We start from the raw sequence: 10798 nt of genomic DNA, 5'->3' as shown, positions 1-10798 counted from the left end.
TTTAAATATTAAATAGTTGTGTACTGTAGACTGTCATTTTTTTTAGTTATTTAGGTTATGTTAAATTGATAGAAGGGTGGCATGGTGGCGTAGCGGTAGCGCTGCTGCCTCACAGTAAGGAGACCTGGGTTCACTTCCTGGGTCATCCCTGCGTGGAGTTTGCATGTTCTCCCCATGTTTGCGTGGGTTTCCTCCCACAGTCCAAAGAAACGCAGGTTAGGTGCATTGGCGATCCTAAATTGTCCCTAGTGTGTGTGCTTGGTGTGAGTGCGTGTGCACTGAGGTGGGCTGGTGCTCTGCCCAGGGTTTGTGTCCTGCCTTGCGCCCTGTGTTGGCTGGGATTGGCTCCAGCAGACTCCTGTGGCCCTGTTTTAGGATATAGCGGATTGGATAATGGATGGATGGATGGATAAATTGATAGAAGTATTTTCTTAGTTATGTTAAAATGTTTGCCTATATATTAGTGCACTAGCAAAACAACCGCACTTCGCAGCGGAGAAGTAGTGTGTTAAAGAAGTAATGAAAAATAAAGGAAACACACACACACACATTATATATATATATCTAATATCTATATATATCTATATATCTTATATATATACACACACACACACATTACATCTATATCTATATATATATATCTATATCTATATTTTTTAATATCTATATATATATCTATATATCTATATCTATATCTATAGCGCTGATGCCTCGCAGTTAAGAGACCCGGGTTCGCTTTCCGGGTCCTCCCTGCGTGGAGTTTGCATGTTCTCCCCGTGTCTGCATGGGTTTCCTCCGGGCGCTCCAGTTTCCTCCCACAATCCAAAGACATGCAGGTTAGGTGTATTGGCGATTCTAAATTGGCCCTAGTGTGTGCTTGGTGTGTGGGTGTGTTTGTGTGTGTCCTGTGGTGGGTTGGCACCCTGCCCAGGATTGGTTCCTGCCTTGTGCCCTGTGTTGGCTGGGATTGGCTCCAGCAGACCCCCGTGACCCTGTGTTTGGATTCAGTGGGTTAGAAAATGGATGGATGGATGTATATATATATATATATATATACACACACACATATATATATACCCTTTGGGGTGTGAGCAGCTGTTACTGGGGGTGCTAGAATCCATTGAGTAAGAAAAATGAAAAACATTATTTGTACAAAATTGTAATTTATCTATCCATTCCTAAATAATTAAATAGGCAGGCTATTTGGTATCAGTGCAATACGCTGCTTGTTAAAACAGATGACTCCCTCTCTTACGTGCACTTAGTGCTTTGTGGGTATTATGAACTATCGTATCTGTTCAAGTTCTATTTAAATTTTAAATATAAGTAATTTTTATTTAGTCGACAGAAATATGTTTGGTAGGAATGTAAGTTAAATTTAGTCATCATTGCATAAATTTTTCTTCACCATAGAAGTTTAAAGACTAAATTCAACTTACATTCCTACCAAACATATTTCTGTCGACTAAACAGAATGTACTTATATCCAAATAGAACTTGAAAAGATATATTATTTCGAATCTGATTGCGCATTGTAGAGCGACTTGACGCGCACCACATCGAGCCTGCGAGCTATTGAGCTGTCGCCTGCCTTCCTCAATAAGTGACCCTCGCTTCGCTCTTACTTTTTTACCATTCATTTAATTATGGGTAGTTGCGAAAAAATTAGAAAATGGAAGGAGGATTACACTGAGTAAGGCTTTACCAAAACAATTATAGATGGCGAATAAAGTATCCATTATTCATAAAGCTTCAATTGGTGATCTGTTTTTCTGCGTTAACCTCATATTTTTTCATACTTCTTCTCAAACTAAGGGGGTGCGAGGGTAAAATGAATCGGGAAGCGCTGATTTATATATATTGAATATATTGAAATAGTTATTGTGTTTCGCCCTAATTCTGGGCTCATCAGGCGTACACACTCACTGCACCCCTTGTCGGGAATCGAACCTCGGACGTCAGCGCTAGAGGTGAAGCCTCTCGTGTTGTGCCACGGCGTGTGGTTCGTTTATTTGACAGTATGTAGATCAGGAGATATACAGGTATATATATATATATATATATATATATATGTGTGTGTGTGTGTAAGATAACTCCTGTAGCCACAATAAATGCCATTATTGAATTGACAAACCGGGGTGAATAAGTTCCTTTCTACTGCAGCCACAGCCGCGACATCACATAAAAAACATCAATAATGACTCATAAACTTTCAATATTATTTAGGAAAATCGCAACATTTTACTCACAAAAATTCTGATTATTTGTAAACAAAATCCATCCTCCTCTCTTTCCTCAAAAACAGTTTAATTACTCTGTCGTACGGATTATCCATGTGCTTCAGTTCCATCAAAACATCCCTTTCTTTCGCATTCGAAGCTAATGCTGAAAGGCAAACCTGCCCTATGGTATTTCTAACATAAGTTGGAATTCGCTTTAGGGCTGAAAATGTCCGCTCGACAGAAGCAGTGTACACGGGAATGCTCACCGCCAAATATACCATATGTACCATATATATATATATATATATGTAAACAGCTGCCCCGTGCTCTCATTCAGATTTTTCTGATGAAGGAAGTCAAGGAGATCAGTGGGAGATTTTCCTAAAAAATCATCTATGGCATACATTACAATCAGTTCTGTTTTTAGCCGAGACAGATCAAAAAGCGCTCCGTGGCTCTTTTGTTAAACTGGAGAAGGCTGCATGCGTGAAATTTTTCTTGTATTCCCGAAACTTCTGGGGCTCGAGGAGCGTGACAAATATCAGGTTTTCGTGGTCTTGAAATCTGGTCTGTGTCTGGCAAATAATATTGTCCAGAATCCTGCCATGGAGTTGGCCGTAGTGCATGCGACGATCTTTCGCTCGGAGCGTTTGCAGTGAGTTCAGTGGCCTCATAGAGTTCCTTATATTGGCTTCTATCCAGTCAATGGGTCTGAATACGGTGACGTTGCCACATGCCTGCTAGAGGGCCCAACTGACACCAACTCAAAATCTGATTGGTTGAAGCAACAGGTTAATCGATATTTATTCTGTGTTAGAATGCCTACACAAAGGATTGTTAAGCCTCTCTGCCTGGCAACAAATGATGGCTGAAATGTGATTGGTTAAATGCTTTAATATGAAACTCCGCCTCCCACGGCTATCGAGCTGCAGTCTATTACAGTACAGTATATGGACGAAAATATGTTCCAGTTATGACCATTACGCGTAGAATTTCGAAATGAAACCTGCCCAACTTTTGTAAGTAAGCTGTAAGGAATGAGCCTGCCAAATTTCAGCCTTCTACCTACACGGGAAGTTGGAGAATTAGTGATGAGTCAGTGAGGGCTTTGCCTTTTATTAGTATAGATAGTCTATGAGAGGTTCTATTATATCCCCCCCACGCTAAACTGAAATGGAATATTCTCATTATTTTTTGTCCCCCTGATTCCAGGTTAGTCCCAGTTTATGATCTGCCTTACAGCTGTTAAAACATGGAGGGCACACCGTTTTCAAATCATAACCTGTATCATATCGTATTGACCCTACTGAATGTGCCATACGTGTAGAACATACTGAGTGTAAGTTTGCCATAGAGAAATAAGGCAACCTTTAAGTATAAAAAGTAACTGAAGTTTAACAAGAAGCTAAGTTTGTAGAAGAAACACTTTTTTCCTTTTTGTGCTTTTATCCTGTGTGTTTTCTCTGTTTTTCTGTAAAAACAGAGAAATAAATTTTCAGTAATGCCCTTTTAAAATGAACTTTATTGGACTGAGAAATTTCTTTCGTTATGCGTTTGACTCACGCTGGCTACTGCCTTGCCAACTCAGTGGAAGCTCAATTTTAGGAAACTGTAAAAGAAGCAGCTACAACTTCCATGGCAAACAAAAGTAAATTAAACAGAACTTGATATAAGACAATTAAAAGCTCAGTGCAGCAACTTCTGTGAATCTTTTTTATGACAATCAAAAAAGGTCATTGTTTTATTCTGAATATTCTATTTAGGATCTTAACAACAGTAAAGTCAGTCAGTCATTTTCTAACCCGCTTAGTCCTGAACAGGGTCACTTTGGGTTGCTTAGGGTACAAAGCCAGGAACAAATTCTAGACAGAGCACCAGTCCATCATCGAGGTGAACACACACACACACACACACACACACCCCAACCACTCACTAACGTCAGTTTAGCTTTGCCAATCCACCTAACTCCCATGTTTTTAGACTATGTGAGGAAACCTGAGCACCCAGAAACCCACACAAACATGGGGAGAACATACAAACTCCACGCAGTGAGGACCCTGGATCTGAACTTTGGTCTCCTTACTGTACTGCCATGCTGCCCTTAACAACAGTACAATAGTATCAAATACAAGGGTAATAATATATTTAATGTGTTGTAATTTTTACGTTTTAATTTCATATAAGAGAAAAAAAAAGAATTTTATTTACTTTTAACATTTTTTATCAGCAAGCTGTGTATCACATGCAATTCAATTCAATTCAATTCTTTCAATGCATTTTTATAAAGTCCTCTTGACAAGTAAACACAAATTACAGACTTCATAAATGATTAATTACATAATGCATATACATAAAGATACAGATTAGTTTAAACACACAATAAAAGAAAGCAGAACCCAAAAGCTTTCTGGGCAGGTTAAACTTTGTTTTTTCCTTTCATTCACTTCCGGCAATATCTATGAGTTTGCTCAGGATAGAAAACAGAACTTCTGCCACTCACTAATAAAATACAACACGACAGAGTACTTAAGTTCACAGATACGTATATGTGATTGTGATAACATAGAAATCCAAAGAGAAATGCTAAAAAATCCCACATGGAAAATGGCCAACCATTAAAAAAAAAATCAATTACACATGGATGCCTAAAAGAAAAGCTTCACCATGCAAAGAACACACAAATCTTCTTTGCAAAAATATCAGCAGCATCCTGTGGTAAAAAGAGTCCCGGGGTGGTGTTTTCATTATTTAAATTGTAGTGTTTTTAATTGATTTTATGCACAACCCATCAGTGCAGCTCACTCACCTGTGTAGTCAGAATGTGGACACCAAACTACACACTGGGCGTTGTTGTACTTTGGGACCAAACAGGACAAGCAGGAGAGGTTTAAGATACAGAGCCAGAGACAAAAATATTGGGTTTCAACACAAAGGTGCATTCAGTTTATCACTGGTCAACAAGCATCTGTACTTAAACAGATTTCAGTTGCTGACTCCAAATCTGAAAACTGTTTTCATCTAGCAATCCAGCATGTCCCGTTTTTCAGTTATGATGTTCCAGGTCTTGGACAACTAGGGTGACTGGACAGTAAAGGCGATGCATTTCAGCATTTAAGAAATAAGTTTGGTCTTGAGAAAAGTGAAGCCAAAATTAAGGAAGGTGTTTTTGTTAGCCCTGAAATCCGTGAACTGATGCTTGACGACGAGTTTACAAGGAAACTGAAGCCAACTGAATCAGCACCCTTATTCGTGCAGGTTGTTCAGAATTTTCTTGACAGTCACAGAGCAGAGAATTTATACTGAGCTTGTGAAGAATATGCTGAAAGTATATTAGCTTACGGGAGCCAGAATGTCACTGAAGACGCATTTTTTACATTCTCATCTCGACTTTTTTTCACCAAATCTAAGCAATGTCAGAGATGAGCATGGGGAAAGATTTTAAAAAGATACAAAGGTGATGGAAAAATTCACTCCGAGCATGATGGGTGACTACTGCTGGTTCTTGCAAAGACAGATGGATGTGCAGTACAAGCGGAAAAGCGAGTGCCTCCAACATTTTTGGGCACGCTAACCTCGCTTTTATATTGAGGTAAATTGACATAAATATGCTTTAACGTGTCTCTGGTATCGTCTTCTGGTTTGTTTTCAGAATAAACACATCAAAACAATGATATATTATATTATATGATATATTATGATATATTATATCGATATTCAGAAGTGTCAAAACGTCAATGATGTGTATTTCAAAAACCTGACGTGCTAGCTTAATTTTGATATCATATATGAAATCAGTGTAAAAAACTTAATAAAGAGAGGCTCTGAAGTTCCCAGAATTAAACAACAAATATTTTTTGTAGACCAGTGAATTATTTACAGTTGCCCAAGCAAAATGAAAATGTTTGCAGAAGCACATTAACATTTTTCAAACATTTAAAAAGTTAAGTGCTTTACCTTACTGAATGTAAGTCATTTTACACTGGTCTTAACAAACTTTTTTTCTTTGGACTGGTAAAGCCTGACAGGCACATTACCACAGCTGGTGAGGGTTGTGAATGAATGTATTAGTTTAACAAAGTGATTACTGTGCGGTAATTAGAAGGTACCATCTGTTGAGGGATTCAGAGGGTCAAAGCTGTGTTAGTGCTGAGACAAAGAGCAAAGATTTTGTTGTTAAAGAGGAGTTTGTTGTTTGTGGAGAAGCGATTGCTTGACTGAGCTGAGAGGCACTTTGAGAAAGACAGAGAACGGGATGGGCAGCATCGTCCAGGTTGGCTATTTCCTGTGTTTATGACCAAGGGCTGCATGGCAGTTCGGTGATATGGTCATAACTTTGATAAGCTACAGAGCAGACAAGATGGAGAGAGACCACCGGAGCTTAGAGAAGGTGGGAAGACTGAAATGCAGCGGCATCCGAGGAAGGCCAAGGCACCCTGGGAACTACAGGAAACTGAAAGAGGTGGCATTTCAGTTCTGCGTGGTGGACTAGGATGCAGCAGGTTGCGTAATTAAAGACTCCGGATGAGGGAAAGGATTACCTCTCGACTGGGATGATTTTAAAACATTTATTGAATTATTTATTTTGCCTTCATGGACACTTTGTTTAAGGCATATGTTTTAAAGAAGATTTATTTATTGACCTACTTATTTAATGCGCTGTTTGCAAAACAGTTGAGCACTTTTGATTTTCCTGTTTTTATTAAATTGCTTTTTTCTCATTTGCCTGCCTTAATTCTGACTACACACTCTTAAAAATAAAGATGCCAGAGTGGGTCTGCACATTGATGCCGTACTTCTTTCTAAGAACGACTAGTCTGTTATGCCAAGACGGCAAAACAAACAACTGATAAGAGAAGATACATAGTGATAAAAAAATAAACAAGCTTGTATTTCTAATTTAGTATTTTAATGTAAGAAAATGACATGAAATAGAATCCAACAAAAATAAAGGAAATGTTAATTTCATTTTCAGACTAAGTTTACCGTATATACTCGCATGTAAGTCAGGTCTTAATACCCAAAAAATTAATCATAAAACCAGACCCCGACTTATACGCCTGTTCAAAAATACAACACTTACATTTTTTTTTTACATCTTCTTGCTTCCTGCAATATCGCACCAGTTTCTCAGATACATTGAGTTTTGTTGCAGCGCTGTTACCAAATTCTTTCGCCACTTCAACGACTTTTAATTTAAAACCAGCTTCATATTTTCTTCTGATCGAACACTACACTGTAGATAAGGAATGCTCTTACGATAAAGCAGTATGAGGGTGTGAGATACAAAAAACACAAGACAGTGCAAACATCCTTCTAAATAGTTTGGGTCTTACCATGTGGTCACTTAGGCACAATACATAGAAATAGAGGGCTGTGTGCTCCATGGTAACTCTCTTAGGTGGGAGTTAGCATATCAGAATCTCTTGGACCAACAGCGTGAGTTTTCCCCATTCAACTTATACGACCAACATGATAAAATACTGGAAATTATACGGTAAAATCAAGCCCCAACCTATCCGTGGGAGAACTTAAACGCAAGTAAATACAGTAATTAAAAAGAAAATCCAGAAAAATTACAAATAATGTAGCTTACCTAAAATTGCAAATGAAACGCTACATGGAGGACAATACTCCAAAACTATCAGCCAACAAATTATTCAGCAGACGTATGTCAAGAAACACGACTGTGGCTCCTTTAAAATAACAGCAATACACCTGCATAAAGCCTCACTGGGATCAGGAATGGGACTGCCAAGTCAGAAGTTTTCTTTCTTTTTATTTTATGTTGTTGCATTTTAGTCACTCTTGTGTGTGTTCAAACTACTGAATGTGTGTATATTTATTTATTTAAAGAGCTTCTGTAAAAAACTAAATTTCCCCCGGGGACAAATAAAGTTCTATCTATCTATCTATCTATCTATCTATCTATCTATCTATCTATCTATCTATCTATCTATCTATCTATCTATCTATCTAGTTGAAATGCAGGTGTCTCCTCCATCATCTACACTACTGCTTTGATAACTATAAATTTCTTGAAATTATTATCTTAAGATGTTTCTTGTTCCCTGATATCGGACTTTGTCACTTTTTTGTTATTTTAATGTCTTCTACCCAAAAGATGTAAGTAAATGTTTTACTTTTTAAAAATGTTTTATGTACTATTTAAAGAAAGGTGTACAGAATAAGTGGCAAATGTATGCATACAATTGCAGCTATACATTTGAGATATATTTTTTCCACACTAACAAGAAACATTCAAAAGATGAAAAAGGTTTTGTTAAAATCAATAACTACTATATGTCCTTCACAGAAAAGAACCTGAACATAAAAAATATTTTGTTCTGATAGTTTTTGTAGAGTTAGAAGGAGAAAAACAATGTTCACTTAGTTAATGAACAGTTCCAGTTATCACGCGGATTAGTGTTTGTATTTTATTCATGTTGCAAAAGTTTCATGGCACTTCTAAAGCAGCACAGTCCCAGACCTTACCAATATGATAAAAATGAAAAATGACGAATTAGCCTACAGGGCCAAGCCTGTTATGCTAAATTCTTGTTTGCTTCTTACACTACCCAGTGCTGCCAAGTTTTGAATTTATAAAACCTCAAATATGAAAATGTATTTTCGTTGTATTACATTGATCATTAAACCTAAAGAAGAAAATATGCTTACCAAATATTCAATCACAACTGGACAGAAATAGTTGAAACAGCACTAAAAGGCACAGAATAAAATTTTCATTAAAAACCATGACAAACATTTTCCTCTCACGCAACATTAAAATGAATTTATATTCCAAAAGTTCTTTAGAGTTAGGACAAAAAGCAATGCTTAGTTAATCCACAGCTTTCATAATATTCCTCAGGTAAGAGTGTGTGTATTTTATTTACATTGCAAACACTGCTGGCAATTCTACTGCAGGATAATCCTTACTAATGTGACGAAAGTAAAAAAGACGAATTAGCCTGCTAGCGAAGCTGCAATACTTGATCACTTCTTACACTATATAGTCCTGCCAAGTTGTGTATCTATAAAATTTCAAATATACACAAAATTAAATAAACTTTATCACATTGTCCATTACAACTGAAGAAAAAAAAAATATGCTTACCAAACATTCAGTCACAACCGGACACAAATGGTTGAAATGGCACTGCAGAGGTAGCAATTTATTTTATGGTCCAGCCTTCTGGGAAGTTTATCACTGTGGAGGTAATTATGGAAGAGCGAGAAGTTAGTTTGTTGTAAAGCTGTCGGCACGATGGGTTCCCTGGAGGTTACTAAACAGCAACAAATAATTATCAAAAGGAGAGGTAAATTCACATGTGGCCCCTTGCAGAGTTGCATCATTTTTTTGCCCAAACCTTCTCATAAAATGTTAGAAAATTAAATGAATTTCTTTACAGGTATATTGATAGCTTAATGTGTGATTATTTTCTTATGCAGTCCTATCTAAAGTTTGAAGTTCTGTACCTAGCTCTAATAATTGAAAAGTTTTATGGAACGTTGCCACGTTTAAGACACTTTCATTTAGTTACTGAAAAAAAGCATCTATTACTCATTTACTATTATGTAACAAATAATATTAAAAAGACAATAAGTAAAATAAATCACCTTCATCTTAATTTATCAAATACATTTTATCACCATTCTACACTATAAAATTTACTTCATATAAAACCATACATATTTAATTAACATTATACAAATACCTTATTCCACATAAAGTTGTTTTTCTCCACAGTTAACATTGCTTTACCCATGAGCCCATGTTCCACAGGCATGCTAAAGGCAGTTCTTCATGATGTTGCTCTGGTTAGAAACCAAATTAGTGACATTACTGGAACAGCACTATTAAAACAATGCACGGCTCAAATAAAGAAAATCCATAATATTCAGTGCTGTGTGCCAAGGATCTCAGGGAGATCCTGGAAACACTGAACATCCAAACACCATTTACTTGTCTCTGATGAGTTCATCCTTACATTCCTTTAACACTATCCTTATAGTTCTTAAAGTGAGCTTCTTGGACACATGAAGAACCCAATGAAGATCTTGCAGATGGCATGGTGGCCATTCAGGAGGATGTTTGGGACCACTTAAATCTTGTTGAAACCACCACATGTTAAGCCAGATTAATCTACTCTACAATCACAATGGAGCCATAAGAAATGTTAAGTGTTGACTCGATGGAGCCAATTCCACCAACAATGCCCCAAAAGATCATCTTGATTGCCATCATACTGGGTGGACATTTATCTCTTAGAATGCCAAGATTTTTGATTTTCTAACAACACATTGCTGTATGAATCAACTTTTTTGAAACATCTTCTTTGGTTTCTCTTGAAAGACAGCTCAAAGACCCCTTTGCGCCAAATCCTCTCTTCCAAATTCCAAAATATACAAAACTAGAGATCCTAGAAAGATTAAGACAGCAAGTCCAAAGGAGACTAACAAGTTTGATGTCTAGATGATAATATAACAAGCTAGATAAAGATGTTTGCTTTGCATTTTGCAAACAGATCTGGATTAGGACTCTTTGTCTCGGCTCATATAGCAATATATTTGCTGCT

This window comes from Polypterus senegalus, chromosome 2 (assembly GCF_016835505.1).
Source record: "Polypterus senegalus isolate Bchr_013 chromosome 2, ASM1683550v1, whole genome shotgun sequence".
Taxonomy (NCBI): domain Eukaryota; kingdom Metazoa; phylum Chordata; class Cladistia; order Polypteriformes; family Polypteridae; genus Polypterus; species Polypterus senegalus.
The sequence above is the reverse complement of the archived record's forward strand: the minus strand, read 5'-3'. Positions refer to the sequence as shown.